The sequence below is a fragment of the Saccoglossus kowalevskii genome, chromosome 2 (genome assembly GCF_978046115.1).
Source record: "Saccoglossus kowalevskii chromosome 2, keSacKowa6.1, whole genome shotgun sequence".
Lineage (NCBI taxonomy): Eukaryota > Metazoa > Hemichordata > Enteropneusta > Harrimaniidae > Saccoglossus > Saccoglossus kowalevskii.
Genome location: NC_140642.1, coordinates 41,984,777 through 42,007,371, shown reverse-complemented (window position 1 = coordinate 42,007,371; position 22,595 = coordinate 41,984,777). Strand labels below are relative to the sequence as shown.

At 37.7% G+C, this 22,595-nt stretch overlaps 1 long non-coding RNA gene and 2 pseudogenes across 1 annotated transcript; all 3 read right to left on the bottom strand.

The window, feature by feature from the left end:
* Positions 1-5,213: 5,213 nt before the first annotated feature.
* On the bottom strand, positions 5,214-5,333 carry LOC144346017 (5S ribosomal RNA; annotated as a pseudogene).
* Positions 5,334-5,429: 96 nt separating this feature from the next.
* On the bottom strand, positions 5,430-5,549 carry LOC144346023 (5S ribosomal RNA; annotated as a pseudogene).
* Positions 5,550-18,879: 13,330 nt separating this feature from the next.
* LOC146749020 (uncharacterized) lies at positions 18,880-19,338 on the bottom strand. The gene is made up of 2 exons (XR_014931460.1): positions 19,298-19,338; positions 18,880-19,100 (listed from the first exon to the last, which is right to left on the bottom strand). It is a non-coding gene; the product is annotated as an uncharacterized LOC146749020 (long non-coding RNA).
* Positions 19,339-22,595: the final 3,257 nt, after the last annotated feature.

Here is a 22,595-nt window from a genome sequence, read left to right as displayed (position 1 = left end):
TAGCAGATGTACAAGATCTTCATTACAATTGTTGCAAAATTGGCATAAAGGACTATCAGAAAATATCATTTTATAAAGGACAGTATTTGTAAAAATTGAGTTGTGAATGATTTTATAGTCATTATCACCAAGTAAGTTTGGTTTGATACCCCCATATATATGAGGCCATATATTTTTGAAGTTTATATTATCGTATAGTTGGGACCAATGGGCAATGCAAGGTGGCTCAACGTCCTTTGTCATGTTAATTAGTTGAGTAAATGGGCTTATGGGTACCTGTTGAGATTTAAACTCAAAATGGATTTCCGTTATTTCGGGGTCTTTATCTGGGATATTGGTACAACAATATTTCATAAATGTTTCTTCCAATTGACGGGAATTGCATTAATTAGGATATGGTATTGTTTTAATATTTTGTCCAGAGAGTTACTTTCATCGGGAGTTGAGTCGCCTTTCACTAGTTCACAGATTGCATTTGGTTGTAAAAAAAACGGGGACTACCTCGTATAATGAATCCCTCACCCTAATAACTCCAGCATTAACAAAATTCTCAAAAAATAGTTGGTTATTATCATTTAAAATAAGTTTGTTGTAAAAGATTGGCTGGTGGTGTAGGTCTATAGTGAATATTTTATTCCAGGCGTGCAGCATTTCGGCATAAAAAAGAAGTAAATTGGTGAATTTTTTTGGGGTCTAATTTAATTTTAAAGAGATCGGGTCCGAGATTGAGCTTGCAGTATTTGTTTATGTTATAGGTCATTAAATATTTAAATTTATGGTTATAATCGTGTTCCAACTATTTCTTTATCCATTTTAACCGAAAAGCTGCACGTCTAGATTGCATGTCAGACAGGTTAACTACCCCGAAGATATTGGACTTGTAATGACGTCATACTTGACTAAGTGTTTACGATTATCCCAGATGAATGCAGTTATTGATTTTTTTGTATTTGGAAAGGATTTCCTCAGAAATTGTGGGAACAGATAAGGGATAATACAACATGGACTATACCACAGTGTTAACAATTAAAGTTTTACTTTTTAGGGAAATCTTTCGTCGTTTCCAATGATTTAGTATGGTTTCGCATTTTGACATTTTATTATTTCAATTACTATTTATTAAATTTATATTCGAATGGCCCATATAAACACCTGGACTGTACAAGGAATGGGCACGTCAGTTCGACCTTTGTTTGACCAACACCTAAGAATTTCAGTTTTATTTTCATTATTTTTGCCCCAGAGATAGCCCCATAATTGTGGAATGACTCTAATGATTCTAATATTGATTGGTCATCAGAGAGAGTGAGTGTTGTATCATCAGTGTGTTGATACATTAATGATATTCTATCAGTACAGGGGATTGGTATGCCTTTAATTAGGGGATTGGATTTAATCAGTGTATTCAGGGGCTCAATGAAAACGACGTAAAGCATGGCAGATAAAGGACAACCCTGTCTGACTCCCCGAGTTACAAAAAATGGTTGTGTGAGAAATCCGTTACACTTGATCCTACTTTGGATATCTTTATATAGGATTGATATCCATTTTCTAAAATTATGGCCGAAATTTTATAATTTTAAAATATTTAATAAGTAGTCATGGTCAACACGGTCGAAAGCCTTCATTTGGTCTAATTTCAGTATGCACCCGGGCTGGTTGGTTTCATTTGCATAAGGGATTAAATCACGTATACAGAATACATTATCCACAATATCCCTTCCTGGGACACAGCATGACTGGTCCTCAGAGATTATCGTGCCGATAACTTTTCGTAAACGTGATGCTAATAATTTGGAAATAATTTTATAGTCAATGTTTAATAGAGAGATAGAACGCCAATTAGAAAGGATACGTTTATAGATGTTTTTCTTTGGGACTAATATAATTACACTCGACCGGAAGGATTCAGGGAGGGTACCATATTCAAAAATATTATCAATAATGTCAAAAATATCATGAGAAATTTCACTCCAAAAGTATTTATACCAGTTTACAGTTAGACCATCCAGCCCTGGAGATTTGTCATTTATCATCTCAAAAAGGACTGAAGTAACTTCCGACAGTGTTGGTTTTCTTTCGAGAAATTGTTTATCATCTTGGGATAATTGAGAATTTATTTTATCTTTAAGGTCAGTAGGGTCACGTGTAACGGATTCTTTTGTAAATAACTTTGCGTAAAAGTTGTGGGTGGCAGAAACGATTTTGTCTGAAGTGTTAAAAGATTGTCCCCTGTCATTGATAACTACATTGAGAACTTTAGTTTTACGTTTGATTTTTTCTAGATTGAGAAAATACTTTGTATTTTTTTCTCCCTCTTCATGCAATTTGATTTTGCTGCGTATTGCAGCGCTCTCAGTCTTGGATTTTACGATATCATCTAGTTCGTCTTTTAACTTATGTAAATAAGTTAAATAATAGTCAGAACATTTTGCAGCTTTAGTGTATTCATATTTACTTTCCTTTTGTAATATTTTTTCCTGCTTATGGAGTAATATCGCCCGTTGTTTTCCAAATCTTAAACTCATAGTTTTAATGTCAATTTCTAATTTGTCCCACCAGATTGATTTGTTCTCCATGTAGATATTTTTTTTCGGGAATTTGAAATAAGGTTTTTAATTGCATCCACATAACTGGTATCGTCTCGGAGTTTGTTATTGAAATACCAGATACCAGGCCCACGTTTAACCTAATTAAAAAAATCAAATTTGTAGAAAATTGAGTCATGATCACTGTAAGGGAAAGGGAAATGAAGCTAGATATACAAAGTTGGGAATGGGAGGATGAGAGAAGACAATTGTCGATGCGGCTTTGCAATAGTTTGTTGGTAACTGAACCTCGCCATGTGAATTCTCTAGCTTTGGGGTGTTGAGTTCGAAAAATATCAAGAAGGGCATTTCGGGACATTAGTTGTTTCAGTTGTATAACTGAGTTGTCGGCGTGGAAAATTATATTATTTGAACGATCAAGATTAGGTATGAGGGCACAGTTAAAATCACCAATAATAATATTAATTTTTTGGAGTCAATATAATTTTGTAGATGATCAAAAAAATAGCGGCGTTCAGCAAAATTATTTGGGGCATAAATATTAATAAGATAAATAAGTTGATCTTCAATATCAAGGGTGGTTTTTAATAAGCAACCTGGGTATATATGACTAGATTTGGATTGGATAATATCAATACCGGATTCTTTTTTAATGAGCAAAGCCACACCTCTCATTCCCCGGTCACACTGGTCTGTACAATTGTCATGTATTATGTCCCCATCCCAGATATTTTTGATTTTCGGAAGGAGTGAATCCTGCCAGAACGTTTCTTGTAATGCTATAACATCGGCTTTATGGGAATTAAAGAAATGAATTGTGTTGTCAAGTTTTTCTAGGTTACGTAACCCATTGACATTTATAGAGGCCAGTGTGACCATTATTGTGTAAATGTTAGTGAGTTTTAACACCATCATTATGATTATGTAACTGTGTTTTTTTGTTCACCTGTACCATCTTTTATTGTCACTTTCTTTGGGTTGAAATTACTGTGGGATTTGTCTGTATTCGGTTTCGGGACTATCTTCTTTCGTCTTCTTGTTGGTGTAATAAATTCGGGCTCGCTTTCGGTGGTGGATTCATGTTGTCTCTTAGTCTGGGTGGGCTTAGTAGTTTCTGGAGTCTTCTCCTTTATTATCTCCATTTCTGTTGTTGTGCTGTCTTGTTGAATTTCATTATCTTCTTTTTCATCCACTTCAATCTCGACGTTAGTTTCATTATCTCCGTCTATTCCATCCGTTCTACTCGGATCTTCATCTATGCTTTCCAGGGATGGGGAAATCTCAGGGCAATTACGGGTAGTATGTCCGGGTTGATGACAGTTGAAATATTTCTTGTTGGTACAGTTTCTTTCTATATGGCCGGCTTGTTTGCATACTTTGCAGGTGTACTGAGGACAGTTGTAAATTAAATGGTCATCGCTGAGGCATTTGCTACAGACCTTTTGTTGGTTGTTGTGCAGTTGACGGATATATTGTCCATTGTCCTCCAACCTTACAGCATAGGGCAGTGACTTGATTGCGGCTGGCATTTCAACACGCACAAAGCGTGTCCCGTTCTCAATGTCCGTAAATTCCTTGTATCGTTTTCTAATGACAGCACTTCTAATCGTACATCCAAAACTTTCAAGTTTGTCAATTATAGCATCATCGTTGATAACAGCTAGGACGCTGAACAGTGAAACAGTATGAAAATTACGGTTCACACCATAAACTTCAAAGTCTTTGTCATGAAAGTTAACTCCGTGCGCAAACAAAATGTCAACACACTCGTTGGCAGTTACTGTGACTTGCCATAAACCGTTCATATTAACACAGGCTAGAACACTACCTTCTCCGCTTGTACTTTGCACAGCATTAATAACCTCTACAGCACTGTAGTTGTTGTCCACTACGACGACAGTATTGACCTTGGAGGCAGGAGGCCGAGTATTGTGAGCGGCTATTATGGCCAGCTTACAATACAAGGTGGCTTAGCAAAAAAGTCAGAAACCAGCAAAATACGGCAATATAAAATATTGCCAAAGTAATTTGCAGCAGATGAGCTACGGATGGTTGAAACTAGCCTGATACTTATGGATTGCAGGAGCTCTCCACAAGCACGTCTACACCGAACGAGAACTGGTGTATTTTGCAATGGTTTGGCAATACGCTGAATATTCGTCGGAATTGGATGTCATTCAATGCTTCGGCAAGGCAAATAAACCCGGGAACAAGTTAGTATGTACGGTGGAATCAAAATGTAGATGAGCCTACTGTACGTGTTATTCCCGAAAGGTTTCCCATGCAAGTAATAACCATGCCCGATACAGCTTAACTTCAGTGATCGGACGAGACTGGAGTATTCTGCAATGGTTTGGCAGTAGGCTGAATATTTGTCGGAAATATATGTCATTTAATGCTTCGACTAAGCAAAAAATCCTGGAAATAATTTAAAATGTATGGTGGAATAAAAATGTAGATGAGCCTACTGCACGTGGTATCCCATGCAAGTAATAACCACGCCCGATGCAGCTTAACTTCAGTGATCGGACGAGAACTGGTGTATTCTGCAATGGTTTTGCAGAAGGCTGAATATTCATCGGAATTCGATGTCATTTAATGCTTCAGCTAGGCAAAAAATCTCAGGAAAAAGTTTGTATGTACGGTGGAATAACAATGTTCATGAGCCTACTGCACGTGGTATTCCCAGCCGGTCTCCCATGCAAGTACTAACCACGCCTGATGCAGCTTTACTTCAGTGATCAAACGAGAACTGGTGAATTCTGCAATGGTTTAGCGGCAGGCTTAATATTCGTCGGCTGTGGATGTCATTTAACGCTTCGGCTATGCAAAAAATCCCGGGAAAAAGTTAGTATGTACGGTGGAATAAAAATGTTGATGAGCCTACTTCACATGGTATTCCCAGCCGGTCTCCCATTCAAGTACTAACCACGCCCGATGCAGCTTAACGTCAGTGATCGGACGAGAACTGGTGCATTGTGCAATGATTTGGCAGCAGGCTTAATATTCGTCGGAATTGGATGTCGTTTAATGCTTCGGGTAGGCAAATAATCCCGGAAAAAATTAGTATGTACGGTGGAATAAAAATGTTGATGAGCCTACTGCACGTGGTATTCTCAGCCGGTCTCTCATGCAAGTACTAAGCACGCCCGATGTAGCTTAACTTCAGTGATCGGACAAGAACTGTTTTTTTTTCTCTTTTATTAAAAAGACTGGCCCACTGGCCGGCCTTATTAAAAGTTTAAAATTACATTATTATATTCAATTGTAATTACAGAAAATTTTAAAACAACAAGGATATTTTCATTGCTTGTTTCTCATTGCGTTGCATGCTTACTATTCAGTAAAGAATCTACACTAACAATACTAGTTGTGCGTGGCTCACTGTTCTTTTTCCGTTGTAAATATTCCAGGATTACATTAATGTAAACGTTCATAGGTGCACGATTCCAAGATTGTGGTACAGTACACCGACGGTGAAAACATGGAAAACAGACAGTGTGTTAGCTTTCAATTTACTAATATTTCACTTATCATAATTTAAATAAGTTGTAATAACAAGGATCCAACCAGTATGAAGACAAACAGAGCAATTTGTTGATCTAAGTTAATGTGAGTAAAGATCCATCCACCATCTGAACGATCGACTGATTTGTAGCAAACAGATTTTCAAATTGTATGATATTGTCTTCTCGAGCGGGACGTTGGTATTCAAAGTCAACTTTCAATTTTAATCTATGTTTGAAGTATGGAATTAGCTTTAAAGTATTGTCTCTTTTTTAGTTGTACAGTTCGGCGTACATTTAAGCAGTATTTGCTAAGACCAATAAGATAGTTTATTATTGCCCAATCGTACTTATCGGTCTTGTCATGGAAGCCAAAAATAATAGTTTGCTGCAGGCTATTGAATCGCAGTGCTGGAGAAATTTTAAAGATCATACTACGTACATAGATCCAGAAATTTTGAACATTCACTGAATAAGTGGAGGATACTTTCATTTTCGTTTTTGCAAAAGCTGCAATTTCTTTTGCTTTGTACATAACTCTGTTTGTAGTTAAAACGTTGTGTATTATTAAGTATTCAATATCACTAATTTTGTTTTCTTTTATGCCACCGTAAACATTTGCCCACAGTTTTTCACAATCAATGTTTGGATATTTTTTCCAGCCAGTAGGCAATACATGCTGGTTTATAATCGGCCGGGAATCGTGTTTTAAAACGTGTGTGTACAAGTGCTGATAGTTGTTTTTTTGTCTGTTTTTGTATGAGAATTTCTCTGTCATTTTCAGACTTAATATTTTCTGTCATATTGTCGTGCCGGGGTGAGCAAACATTCGTTATACAGAACTCGCACCAGTCTGGCGGTAACGAACTTAATATGGTACGTTTTTTTTCTAATTGCATCTCGAGCACGGAGCCAAAAATCAGGCGAACCTTTTAAAAGCTCTGAAATAGTTCCATAAGTGAGATATTTTACTTTCACAATATTTGCCTTTATGAAATTTGGAAAAAATAAAGATTTATTATCATGTTGTATGAACTGATTGCAAAAGAGTGGTTCAAACATAATCGACTCTTGTGCTGAGAGCGGAATGCGGTTGCCATTGGCAACAATACCCCATGCTCTCAGCATTTCTGTGTAGAATGGCGGCAGGTCTGTAATTTTGGAGAAATCAATATTAATTTTGAAAATACTTTTTCCTAGCTTCATACTCCTGATATTTGTTTAGAAAATATAGCATCAAGCATTTAAATTTGTGCGATTTGGGTCCATCATTTTTTTAATCCATTTCAAGCGAAATGTGTTAGTGTTAATGTCCACGAGGTTATGGCCACCTTTTGATATATGGCTGGTTATTATAGTGTGCTTGACAAGGTGTTTTTTGTTGTTCCAAAAAAAGTCAGTAATTGCTTTTTTAAACTTATTGGCATATTTTTCAGGCAGCGTTGTCACTCACAATGTGTACCACAAAGTAGATGACACAAGTGTATTCGCCACAAGGGTTTTACCGCGGTAACTTAGTTTTCGGCGACTCCACTGTTTTTTCCAGTTTTCCTCAAGGGCGGCATGCTGATCATTTCCCATCACAATACCAAGAATATTAATTGTTTCGTGACAGCGTTTGAATGAAAATGGATTATCGATACGACTCTTGTACGAACCTATAAACATATATTCACTTTTATCATAATTTATGCAGGGCCCGGATGCTGCTTCATATGCGCTCGTTATTTGCATTGTGTTGTGAACAAAGTTTTCGCCTTTTAGAGTGAGCGTCGTATCGTCAGCGTCTTGGTATATTAGCGAGATGTCTTTTGATTCTGGCATACAAATACCCCGGATATCTGAATGACATTCAATTGCTGCGTTCAGCGGTTCTGCTGACATCACATACAGAATCGCCGAAATTGGGCACCCTTGCCTAATTCCCCGCGTTACTGGGAATGGTTCAGTTGTAAAACCGTTGCATTTGATCGAACTTAAGGCATTATTGTATAAGACTTCTTTCCAGTTGAGAAAACTAATTCTAAAATTGAATGCCCGCAAAGTATTTAGGACGTAATTATGCTCAACACGATCGAATGCTTTCATCTGGTCTAATTTTAGAATGATACCGTGTTTATTAGTTTCATTCACATAATCAATGATGTTGTTCATGCACAGCACATTATCTGAAATATCACGTCCTGGGATACAGCATGTCTGATCCGTGGAAATTATTTTTCCTAACACGTTGCGAAGTCTATTGGCAAGAGTTTTGGACAATATTTTGTAGTCAGTGTTGAGAAGACTGATTGGGCGCCAGTTTTTGAGCATTCTTTTATCACGACCGAGTTTGGGGATCAGAGTAATAATAGCTCTTTGCATGTTTTTAGGGAGTGTACCTTTTTCAAATGCTAATTCGCATATGCTAAGCAGGTCCTGGCCAATTATGTCCCAAAAATGCTTGAACCATGCTGCACTGAGGCCGTCACTACCGAGGCTTTTATCATTAACCATATTCTGAACAGAGTAACCGAGTTCTTCCAGTGTTATCGATTGATCACAGGCCTTTTGGTCTTCTGTATCGAGTTTTGACGAGACATATTTGGTGAAATTATTTATGGCAGTTTCTGTACATGCATTTTTAGTGTATAATTCAGAATAAAATTTGACTGTTTCACTTAGGATAGCTTTACTGTCGTCAATAAAATCGCCATGTTCGGTAATGATCGTTTTTATTGTTTTAGTGTTTTGGCAAGTATTTTCGAGATTATAAAAAAAATTCGTACTCTTTTCACCTTCCTTAAAGTGTTGTATTTTACTTCGAATTATGGCGCCCTCAAGTTCAAGATCAATTATGACATCTAACTCTTGCTCCAACATGGCGGCTCGTGTTAGGTCATAGTCAATATATTTTGCGGCCTTTTTATATTCAAAAGCAATTTGTTTTTGAAGATTTTTTTTAATTTTTGGGTAGTTTTATTTTTGTTCTTAGAGTATTTAATTGCGTGGTTGCGTACTTTTTCTTTTAGTTCGTCCCACCAATTAAATTTATTTGAGGTAAAATTCTGGGAGTTTTTGGATGTTGTGATAATCTGCCGAGTCTCGGAGTCATACGCTACATCATTTAGGAGACTATTGTTAAATTTCCATATTCCTGGACCCATTACAACACTTTCAAAATTGAAATGACATTTGATAATATCATGGTCACTAAAAGGAAAACGGATAATTTCTGTAGAGAGACAGTGATCTAGAACACATGTGTTCACAAGAATATATAGTCTATTCTACTTTGGAAAAGGATGTCGTTAATACTATCATAACGACGCCATGTAAATTGCCTGGAATGAGGGTGTTGGTTGCGCCAAACATCTACAAATTGATAAGAATTCATAAACTGGTGGAGGCGTTTGCGTGACTGACCGATGTTAGCAAAAACAGTGTTAGAATTGTCTAACGCTGGATTTGGCTTACAATTGAAGTCACCAATAATAACATTAATAGCGTACGAAATTATAAATTGGTCGAAAATTTTGGACCGATCACTGACGCCATTAGGAGCATATATATTAACAATATTCACAACTTTGTCGTCAATGTCGCAAACGATTTGTAAAAGTCTGCCTTCGTCATCCTTTGTTACGTTTTTAACTTCTATTCCGGAAGTTTTGCTCACAAGGCAGCACACTCCACTCGAACATAGATGAGTATGAATTAATATTTTCCGAGGACCAAAATATTACTTGAATGCAGACAATATCATAATGGCATTTGTTAAATAGATGTACACTATTTTATCGGCATTGCATAATCCATTGGCGTTAATGAAAGCTAACACTGCCATTTTAAGGCAGTGAAGTAGTATTGCATAACTACCATTATGCATTGTCAATCTTACCCTCTTTGCATACTACACAGTTGCTATGTGCTGATTTCGGGGTGAATGCGAGGATGCTGTTGTTTCTGTGTCCGTTGACTCTGAGTCACGTTGCCGTTTATTTATTTGCAGTGGAGACGTAGAATCTTCCATTTGCTCCTCCTCTGTATCGTCGTCATCGGTGTTACATTTCTCGATTTCCACGTTTGTGCTGTCCTCTTCTATGGACTCGGTGTTTTTCCCTTTCTTTAGTGGTGCATTATTGTCCGATTTATTAGTCGCTCAGCCACCTCTCATTTTTTGTCTGCACGGGTTGAATTTCTATTTCACCATCCACACTTGAAATGTTGATTTCCTTGTTATTGTCCGATATATAACGTGATTTATCAGGTGGAGAGGTTTTAGGCCAGTCTCTCGCGCGATGACCGACCAGTCAACATTCGTAACATTTTCTATTGGCATATCTTTGTTCTGTATGACCAACACACAAACATATCTTACACTTGTATTTTGGACACTGGTGGATTATATGGCTATCAGAGAGGCAGTTGTTGCAAACCTTTCTCTGGTCGTTATGTAGAAGTCTAATATATGGGCAATCATTATCAAATTTGACAGCATATGGTAATGACTGAACTCCAACAGGCAGTTCCATGCGAACAAATCGCGTACCAGTTTCCACAGTGAGCGCTTCTTTATAGTATTTCGTTATTATAGGACTCCGTAGCATGCAGCCCAAACTTTCCATTTTCAGCTTAATCGAGTTATTGTCAAAAAAGCAGGCACATTAAAAAATGACACTGTTAGAAAGTTTCTTAAAATACCTCGAACTTCTCTTTCCAGTCCATTGATGGTGACTCTCTGTTGAAGTAGTTGCTCGGCGTGACAGTTTTCAGAAAGCGAGATTTGCCATATACCATTAATGTTCATGCCAACACTGACTTGCTGGAGGTGGCATTATGTACAGATTCAATGACATCGATAGCACGGAAGTGGTCATCAATTACAGTAACAGTATTTGCTTTGGTGGCGTGGGGTCTTTTTGCCGGCCATATTGGCCTGCACACCAGCCTGAGCAAATTGTTTGAACAGGCTGGAAAGTCCAGATCACATACAATATAAACCAAAATAAAGAAATGACACAAAGCAAAATAAATAGCAGCGAATAAATAGCACAGAATGACTATCAAAGACACTGATTACAGTGGGTTTGAAGAGCACCGGTCCGGAGCGTCCATCTTGGACGAGAACTGGTGTAATCTGCGATGGTTTGGCAGTAGGCTGAATATTCGCTGGAATTATGTGTCATTTTATGCTTCGGCTATGTAAACAATCCCGGGGGAAATGTTGTATGTACGGTGGAATCAAAATGGACCGGAACTGGTGTATTCGGCAATGGTTTGGCCGTAAGCTGAATATTCATTGGAATTGGATGTCATTCAAAGCTTCGGCTTGGCAAAAAATCCAGAAAAAAAGTTAGTATGTACGGTGGAATAAAAATGGTGTTGAGCCTACTGCACATGGTATTCCCAGCCGGTCTCCCATGCAAGAACTAACCACGCCGGATGCAGCTTAACTTCAGTGACCCGTCGGGAGCTGGTGTATTCTGCAATGATTTGGCAGTAGGCTGAATATTCGTCGGAATCGGGTGTCATTCAATGCTTTGGCTAGGCAAAAAAATCCCGGGAAAAAGTTAGTATGTACGGTGAAATAAAAATGTTGATGAGCCTGCTGCACATGGTATTCCCAGCCGGTCTCCCATGCAAGAACTAACCACGGACGAGAACTTTTTTTTCTTTTATTAAAAGAAGAGTCCACTAGCTCGTCTTGTTAAAAATATTTACATGAAAAAAGTATATGCTTAAATATGTTTATAACACAATGTTAAATTTAGACTATAAATATATGAATACTGGTATAGTGATACAGATTTGGAAGTCGTGCTTAATTTCTCAGAAGTTTGTTTGAAAAATGTCTCTGAGTCAATCCTTACAAGATTCATAAACCTGTGTTTGAAAGCGGTGATGTTAAATCTGTATTTACAAATTTTGAAATATGTATTCATTTTAGATTTTAGTTTGTATTTATAAGTTTCCAAAAAGTTCATGTGATGTTTTGATTGTTTGAATTGGTGTCGGCGATATACTATTACATAACGTGCAAGAGATAAGAGATAGTTAATTAACTCTTTTTCTCTGCTTACTTGTAGGTTTGAAATATCCAAAAATGATATACGAACGTTTCGCTTTTGTTCGTATATTTGAACCATTCTCTAATATGTAAATTAAGTCGATCACAAACTCCCAAAGTGGTTTAACAGAATAACACAAGGCTATTATATGGTATACATTTTCTACATTAAAATTACAAAAGTCGCATAAAGCACTTTCAGTAAACTTCATCTTCAACAGTCTATCGTTTGTGCAAATTGCATTATGGGATATTTTATAGTCAATGCCACCCAGAAAATTATCTTTAAAACCACTGTATATTCCTTCCCACATGTCAGAATAATTAAAATCAGAAAAAATACGATTCCAGTGTGTAATGCTGGGTGGCTCTACTTGTTTAATGGTTTGAACAATCTCTGTTAGTTGTTTTGTACATAGACTGGTGAAGAGACACTCAGTCTTATCCAATAATACTCTAATGCAGGAGGTTGTGTCGCCCCTGTGAGGGATGCCGTTCATTATTGATTTCACCCAACCAAATGGAATACTGCTTATCAATGTATTTAATTGCCTGCTTACTGAACCGGGTCTACAGGCTTCTAATAATTCAGTGACTGCGCCCTCAGTTAGAAACCCTGGCACGACTTTGTATAAAATATCCTTAATGCGTGTTATACCAGCGTCAATATAATTGCGGTAAAATAGCGTACTTTCATTTTTAATGATGAATTTATTGCAGAAAAGTGGTTGGTGATGTATGTCAATCAGAGAACGTGGACGTGTGTCAATGAAACTAGATATTTTGTTCCAGGCTATGAAGAGTTCCTGATAGAAAAGAGGAAGGTTCTATCAGGGGTAAATTCTTCTCTCTCTGGGTTTCTCCACACTTGTCAGGGGGGAATCTCGTCTCGTCTCTCTATCGCGTCCCCTTGAGGTGCGGGATCTGGAAAGTCACTTAAGCCTTGCAGTCAAATAGACACACACAGCGAAATACGTTTCAACTTTCGTCTTAGTCGGTCTTTTGAGCACTCTATAAGACACAGCGCCCTGGGGAAAAGTCCCCAAGACTATCGCAAGGCTGACCCAAGACTCTGTCCAAGACTACGTCAAGACTCGCCCCAAGACTCTCCAGGACTTGACTGCGTCTGTCGTGCTGTACTCGCCAAGACCAACTTTATTTATTTTCAAAACTCTAACCAATTACAAAGCAGAAAAAAGACTCTAGGGCGTAACCTTCAATCATAAAGCCAATCAAACTAAGTACTGAATACGTCATATCTTTTGATTAATCGTTCACTACATTAATAACTACGAATACCAACTGTCAGAAATAGTAGTCCGAATAGCGACGGTTATCTCGTAATTAGTTCCAAATCACTGAGTCGAGTTCCGTCTAGGACCTCGCCTGCCTAAACGATGACAGACATAACACAGCCATTCGCTAATAATCAGCTAATTAAGTCGATTAACAGATACACGAACACAATTTCATCATAGTTCGTTAATTTCCTAATTTCAATTTCACATTTGAAAGTGTCTAAGCTGAGATTAAGATTTTGGTATTTGTTAATAAAATAAGTCTTGATGTACTTAAATTTGTGTACATAATCAGGATTTATTAATTTTTTCATCCATTTTAATCGAAGGGCGTCTCTTTTTGTTTTAAGATCAATCAGATTGAGACCGCCATTTCTCACTGTGCTGGTAATAACGTCATACTTAACAATGTGACTACTATTGATCGATATGAATGAAGTGATAATGTTCTTAAACCTGGTTAACAAATTATCTGAGATTGGCGTAACGAATAGTAGGTAATAAAATGACGACGCAACTAGACTGTTAATAACAATCAGTTTTCCTCGCAGAGATAGACGTCGACGTTTCCATTGATTTAACACATTTTCTGCTTTGTCAATTTTTCTCTTCCAGTTTGACTCTAAAATATTTTCATTAGTATTAGCGATGTTGACACCGAGTATGCTAATTTTGTCATTACTGTAAATTGCAGGTATCGGAGTATCAGTGCGCCCTCTGTTGCTGCCAATCCACAGTCGTGGCCTGGGACACAACAAGTCTGGTCGTCCGATATAATTGAGCTGAGAACATTGCGTAGACGGAACTCCAACATCTTTGAAATAAGTTTGTAATCTACGTTTACAAGCGAGATCGGGCGCCAGCTAGCAATAACACGTTTATCACAATCTTTCTTTGGGATCAGTGTAATGACGCTCGTGCGTAAACTATGGGGCAATATGTCGTTTTCATAAATGAGATTTGTTATATCCGTGAAATCATCCCAAATGTCCGACCAGAAACATTTATACCACTCTACGGTCAGACCGTCAATACCTGGCGATTTATCGTTTACAATTTTAGAGAGTACCAGACTTAATTCCTCATTAGATATTTTTCTGTCTGAGGTAGTTTTGTCCTCATTTGAGAGTTTATTTTTAATTTAATTAAGCAGAAAGGACGGATCGCTTATTGTGATTTTTTGTAAAAGTCTGCAACATACCATCTTTTCGGGAATTTATAATGAGAGTTTTAATTTCGTGTATGTATATTTGGTCTTTTAATAGACAGTTGTTAAAGTGCCAGAGACCAGGTCCGCGCCTAGTTTTAGAAAAATCAAAAGTCAATTTAATTGCATCGTGATCGCTAAAAGGGAATTAAATTATTTTGCTTGAAGTACAGCAGCGTAACTTCTCAGCTGATACCAGACAGTAATCGATTCGGCTTTGGCATAATTGCTGGTCAATAACCCCCCGCCATGTGAATTCACGCTGAGATGCATGCTGAGCTCTCCAAATAACAATCAAGGATTTTTGTTATAAAAATGTTTTTAAATAGTCTCTAGAACGATCTTTATAAAACAATATATCAGATTTATCGAGGTCTTGATTTATAACACAATTAAAATCTCCAATTATTATGTTTGGGCGATCGTTACATAAAAATTGACCAAGGTGTTCATAAAAAGCGTCGTCTTTCTGTCATATTGTTGGGGGCATATACATTAATCAAATTAATATAATTATCATCGATATCCAGTGTGACTTGGAGAAGCCTTCCTGGAAAAGTGAGACTCTCACTATAATCTGTTACAGTTATACCGGATGTTTCCGATACAAATATGGTTTTCCGAATTACTTGTGATCAGTTTGGGTCAGTGATGGCATCTTTCGGTTTAAATTTTGTATGTAATTGTTCAATGTTTGGTTTTGGTGCGATTTTTTTCCTTCGATGACTCTGTGGAGTACCAGGCTCGTTCTCATGAATCATGCTGCCGTTTTTTGGTTACTCTCTTTCTTTGGTCGTCTTTGACAGTTGCTTCATTGTCTGAAAGGTGGAGGTTGTGAGATGCCAAGTCCGGACGGCTGCAATCATCAGTCTCTTCCGCATTTTCAAACCCGAAATCTTCCGTTTCGTCCATACCGTCGCTGTCATATTCGTTATTAGGTTTTCTAGCATTCTCATCGCCGGTGTCATTCGTTCTCTTTAAACTTGTCTTCATTGGTGTTCCATTATTTTCCTCAGTAGATTCGACTTGCTTAACGACTGCTTTCTTTTCCGCATAGTCTCTAACAGAACTATAACAATGACGTGCAATATGACCATTTTCTCCACATTCAATACACTTGCGATTTTCACAGATTCTCTCTGTATGACCTAATTGTTTACAGATTTTACACATATAATTAGGACAGTCGTGAATAACGTGACTTTCACTTAAACAATTGTTACATAAAGTGTATGCTGATTGTTATGTAATAAACGAGTGTATGGCCCATTGTCCTCAAACTTGATTGCATAAGGCAGTGACTTAACACTTGCAGGGAATTCAACACGAACAAAGCGAGTACCATTTTCAACAGAGGGGGCCTCTCGGTAGTATTTGTGTAACACTGGGCTTCTAATTGTGCATCCAAATTGTTCCAAATGGCATGTAATTACTTCGTCCTGAATATAAGCAGGAACGTTGAAAAATGATACTGTCATGAAGTTTCGGCTCACACCATGAACTTCACACTCAACACCATTAATAGCAATGCCTTGTTCGAGTAAGAGTTCAACAGACTCGGTAGAAATTTGCAGACTCGGTAGTTATTTGCAAAAAAACTATAATATTAATACATGCTAACACAGATTCAGCTCTGCATGCTCCGTGTACAGCCTCAATGACATCCAAAGCTTTGAAACTATAATCTACAATGGTTACCGTGTTGTCTCTTGTGGCATGTGGTCGCCGAGTGCCTTGAGCACGAGGGCGGCCATAATGGCCTAACCTCTCGTACAGCGCTGGAAGAAAACACTGGTCACAGAAGGCCTTTCCTTGGTACCACGAAATAAAAGTAAAAAACGACTTATGGTGGTGGAACAGCACTACAAATCACTGTGATTAACACGGGATGGCTATCACGTAACACGGTGATCAGCATATGCTGGAGCACCAGTTGAACACGTCCTACTCGGACGAGAACTGCTGTCATCTGAAATGGTTTGGCGTAGGCTGATTATTTGTCAGAATTGGATGTCATTTAATACTTAGACTGGGTAAAAAATCTTGGGGGAAAAGTGAGCATGTACTGTGGAATAAAAATGTTGATGCGCCTACGTACTGCACGTGGTATGCCCAGCTGGTCTCCCATTCAAGTACTAACCACGCCCGATGTAGCTTAACTTCAGTGATCGGACGATAACTGGTGTATTCTGCAATGGTTTGGCTGTGGTCTGACCATTCGTCAGAATTTGAAGGCCATTTAATGTTTCGGCTAGGCAAAACATCTCGGGAAAAGGTTAGTATGTATGGTGGAATAAAAATGTTGATAATCCTACTGCACATGATATTCCCAGCCGGTCTCCCATGCAAGTACTAACCACGCCCGATGTAGCTTAACTTCAGTGATCGGATGAGTGACGTTTCCACAATATAGGTCATTGTGACGTAATGCAATTTCAGAATATGCATCTCAAAAGGATTGGCCCAAAAATGTTTTTTTTTTTGGCCCAATAATAATTTTTAATTTTGGCATCGCCCCTGGTGTGAAACCTTGGGGTAAACCTGGTGTAAGGACTTGATTTAGCATAGATGCCTGCTTGTAATAAAAAATGCGGAAAAAAAATTTGAGCACTTATCTATCTTCTGCTGGCTGTCTGAGAACAAGAACTGCATTCTTTGAAAAACTAGCAGCCTGTTGGATGAGATAGCTCCGCTGTTGTCAATGCACATTTCAATTAAAGAACTGAAGATATCATCCGAAAATGAACAATGTGTATGGTATTAAAGCAATCGGACTTGTTGTTTTCAAAAAAAAATCAAAAATATAACTTTTTATCAAAAATACTCATCAAAATAAGATAATTAAAGAACAAAATCATCACGAAATGAACAAATCTGAGAGAGGTCTACCTGTAGTACCTATGTAGTATATATAATATCATAGCAATTTAATAAACTTGCGGTTTTTAACAAGAAGTCGAAAATATCACTTTTTACCAAAAATATTCATCAAAATTAGAGAATTAAAGATATCATCACGAAATGAACAAATCTGAGAGAGGCCCACTTGTAGTACAACATGTAATATCACTTTTTACCAAAAATGTAGATATTATCACAAAATGAACAAATCTGAGAGAGGTCCACCCAAGGTACCTACATAGCAAGTATCAAAGCATTTGGGCTAGCGGTTTTCAAGAAGAAGTCGAAAATAGCCATTTTTACCAAAAACGACAAAAATATTGGCTATAAATAAGACAATTGAACATATCCACACGAATTGAACAAATCTAAGAGAAGTCCACATGTAGTACCTACATATGTAATATCAAAGCAATCGGACTTGCAGTTTCTAACAAGAAGTCGAAAATATCACTTTTTACCAAAAGTGACAAAAATATTCATCCAAATTAGAGAAATGTAGATATTATCACAAAATGAACAAATCTGAGAGTGGTCCACCCATGCTACCTACAAACCAAGTATCAAAGCATTTGGGCTAGCGGTTTTCAAGAAGAAGTCGAAAATAGCATTTTTTTACCAAAAACGACAAAAATATTGGCTATAAATAAGACAATTGAACATATCCACACAAATTGAACAAATCTGAGAGAGAACCACCCAAGGTACCTTCCTAGAATATTTCACAGCTATACAGTTTGTTGTTTTTAAGAAGAAGTCGAAAATGTAAAGTTGACGTCGGCGGCCGCGAACAATCAGTAATACTACAACCTCCGCTCGACATCGGAGCTAAAATATGGCAGTCAGTTGGCCATTTTTAATCCAATCCGAAAAATAAAATGACATGCATCAAGGTTCCAGTGTATTTAATGTATGTAAAAAGTTTAAGCAGAATTTATCCATGCACAACTAAGGTCTAGTTCCAGTAAAGTGAAAATGTGTGATTTTAATGTACTTTTTGTTTTAAAATGGCTGCCAACTTGAAACTTTCAAGAATAAGTCATGAATGACTCAGCCTTCGCTAGTTGTCATTCTAAGGTTGCATGGACATAAATTGGCAAACGTGATTTCTATGGCATTTTCAAGTTTATAGCACTCTCCATCCAGGTCAGCATTATTCTCAGCAAGAAAACCAGATAGCACCAAACCCAGTACAACAGGTAAAATGACAAGGAAGTATAAAAATCAGATCTGCAAATATGTAGAAGAGTCAGTGTTTTGTCTGTTTGGATAAACTAGTTTGTGGCCCTGGATTAGTTCCAATATCTCTAATGAGGACAAGAGTACTTCTCATATGACAATGATACAAGTAAAGTGCAAAAATCCAGAAAAAATATTATCAAGTTTTTATTATCATACATTAATACAAATCCTGTATGTACAGAGCAACACATATTTATACTTTGGTTGACAGCACTACTCAAAGTAAAAAAAGAGAACCTGCGAAACTTTATACAATTGTCAGACACGCAGCGAATAGTACCGATGTGTTTTGTAATACATGCAGTTCCAGTGGCTTTGCTTTCTGATAAAAAAATTCTGGCTCTGCACCTGCAAAACAAAAAAACAAACAAAAAAACATTTAGTCGAAAGTAAGCAGAGGTTGTAGCATATGTGCTCCCAATGGCTGTTAAATTTAATTAAAAAGATATTTGAGTCCTTTTGGTACGAAAAAATATTACCTAATATATTTAAACCAACCAGAAAGAAATTGCAGTTCACACTGTACTATTTTAAACATGTTCTACCTTAGTCTAGGATGAACTAATTCACCAGTCTGTTTCCACTCTACAAAGTTGTCAAATTAATATTCACGTGATTCTGAGTACTTGTGTTTTCAATGTCATTAAAGTCTGACCAGGGATATGCAGAAAATTTCACTTGAGCTGAACCAAATGGATGCCAAGTTATCTAAAAAAAAAAAAAATACATTTAATATATATGCAGATAGAAGTGCATAGAAAACTAATCAGCAGAGGTAGTGATCATGTTAGTAGGCTAAGTGTATGTCAAGTTCCCTTTGAACTAGATTGCAGTGTTCATTCCAGAAAATTGTCTCAGATTGGCTGCTAATTTGCATACTAATTAACATATTGTAGTTGTATTTTTTAAATAAAGATTTACTGTATACAGTGAAACAAATTTAGATAATTAAAATGGGATATATTGCCAAAAATATATTAGTTAATATTGTTAACTGTTTACAATTATATAAAAAAATATCTGGAGTTTTGAAAAAAAAGTATGACTATTAAGTCAACATTATTAAAATTGGGGATTACGTGAATTTGACCCCCTCCCTAATCTTGTTCCTCTGCTCCCTTAATAGCTTGGCGCGCGTGCTGGTAATTTGCATATTGCCTTGTAGTCCTTAGGTTGAGGGGGTCCCCGTGTGCATGAGAGGCCCCCTAAATTTCTCTTCATATTTTTGAAGTACACCATGTGGCACATCAAAAATGTTTGGGTAGACTTTGGGTAACCCGGCAATAACCGAGAAAATTACGTCATAAGCCACGCCCATTGGTGCTTTTTTGGAACTGATATTTAGGGGCAGGGGAAACATAAATCACTGTATTTTTGAAAGTATAAACCACAGAATAAAATACCCCTTAAAATGTTTGTATTTGAGTACTCTATTCATTCAAATAATCATTATGCAAATTAGTATGTTAATGAGGTCATTCAAGGTCAAAGGGTCACGAAAATCCGATAGGAGTGAAAATTTGACTGTTGCTTAAAAATACCCATCCAAATCATAGATTAATCTACTTTGACATTTGTGATGCATGGAAATGTTAGAAGAGATGCTACTGATTGTTTTGATATCCATTTTAGGCTCTTTTATGCCAGGGAAGGAACATTACATAATATAAATTGAAAAATGTAGTAGCTCTGTAATGTTACTATTATAGTGTATAAGTACATGACATTGTACTAAAGTGTATATATCCATTTTTTCATTAATTAGTGACAAAGTATTATCCCCATAGCCACTTTAACTATTTCAAACTGGATTTTTTTTTACCCATACCTATTACATGTATCCATGTGCTTTATCACTAAGGATTCACACTGCACAGATGCAGTCATACACAGTGAGTTGTCCAAGATTTCAACTGTGAATTGAACCAGATGGATTCTTGCATTGTACACTTCGCTCATCTTCCTGGAGACTTTGGCACTTGCAGAAACTTATGCAAGGAAGTCCACCTTTGCGACAGGCACATCTGTCATTGCTGCATTTCTTGCAGTTGCAGAGGATTGTATACTCTTCAGGAATTGGTATCTGGCCTTTAATTGGCAGCAAAAGTTCATCTGCATTCTTGAAGCCAAAGGCAGTTGGATTCAGAAGTGTTGGCTTATGGGGGTGTAACAATGTCACCATTTCATAAGTTGTGTAATAGGCTCTACGGATGTGCAGTTGTACTGCATGGCTAGTTTGGGGAAGCTAATCGAACGAAAACCCCTTTGCTGTGATGGTAAGTGTAGTCCCGTAGTTGATCCATTATTGTGCACGTGGTATTCCTTTTAAGCATTTGAACCAAGTATGCCTCGCAGGATGCTGTAAAATTATCAGTACAACTTGGTGCAGAATCAAAATCACTGAGATACTCCAATGGATTCGCGCTCAAGGCTGCATGATTTGTCCCCACTTTGCTGGTATAATCACAGCCAGTCAATGTATGCACTAAGGGTAGCAAATAGCAAAGGTCCTTTCCGATTCCTGGTGCCAGTATGTGAATTGGAATGTATCTTGTAGAATCCCCAACACCTGCTCTAATCCAAAGTTCCCTCAGACCTTCAGAATTGAAAATATCCCAGTAGTGCATGAGAAGAACAAACACATCTGTGTCACCAGACAAGACAACAATACGTTGAGTTGCACTACTCACTGCATGCTTTTCATGTGGGATGATTCGAGCATCGGCCTCTTCTACATCAGGACACAGGTCTGGTATTTCAGCAGAATTGCCATCCATGGCGCCCTTGCATGCACCAGAAAAGTAACTTGCCACAACATGAACTGAGGAAGGTGTCTCTATTCCACGCGTCATGGCCTGAGTGTGAAGTGACATCTGTAGTTTCAGTTTATTGTTGCCGGATAACCAGAATCTGTCCATTTCTTTGGGCAAAGGTATGTAAAGTATGGAGTTCATTTCAATGGGGGCTTTGTTCTGATTTCTCGATTTCTCTCTGAATCTTTTATTGAACCCTCGACATAAAAGTCAAACACCAAATCTGTCTGTCAGTCTGTCTGACCCCCGACTAACCACAGTGATGCAGTCCAGGAACTGTTCACAAAACTCATGGTATATCAGCTCCCACATTGCCACAAATCTCTTCTTCCTTGTGTTGCCAATGATTCCAGATGAACTCTTTTGCGACCTATTGATTGTCAGCTCTAAGGCCATATCAGCACCTACTGCATTGAACTTCCCGTGTGTTCTCTTCACCACAAATTTACCATCAATGAAGGCCTGATATACGGCTGGTGCTTTCTCTGGTAGCTTGTGCATAGCCTCCAGGTATAAAGAACACCATCTTAGGTACTTTCTTGAATCGAAGGCTGCAAAGATGGGAAGCAAGACCTGAACAGCTTGGAGATGCAATGCCCAATATGTCAGCACGAACATGGTTTTCAACTTGCTGAATTAGGTGGATGAATGTGTCCCAATACTTGAAGGTTTCATTAGTGCTCCTTGCATGATCATTGAAATGGTTAGAGTTGCTGAAGAGATCACAGCTCTTTTCCTGAAAATTCTGAAAAGTGGCTGCACTTTCTCTGCTTGATGAAGCAACCTTTATCTTTAGGTCCAACAACATATCCAGTTGCTCTTTGTGCATCTCTAGGTTGTCACTTGCCTTGAAAAACGCTTCCCACTGTAACCACAATAATGCCTCCTTCAATAACTGCAACCCTTTCAATGACCTGCTGTAGTTCTTTCCACCAAGGACAGAGTCAACGACATTTACTCCAAAGGTTGCACTCTCCACAAGGATGCTTTCTGCTCCACTTCCTTTCAGGTATTTCCCCAGACAGCCAAG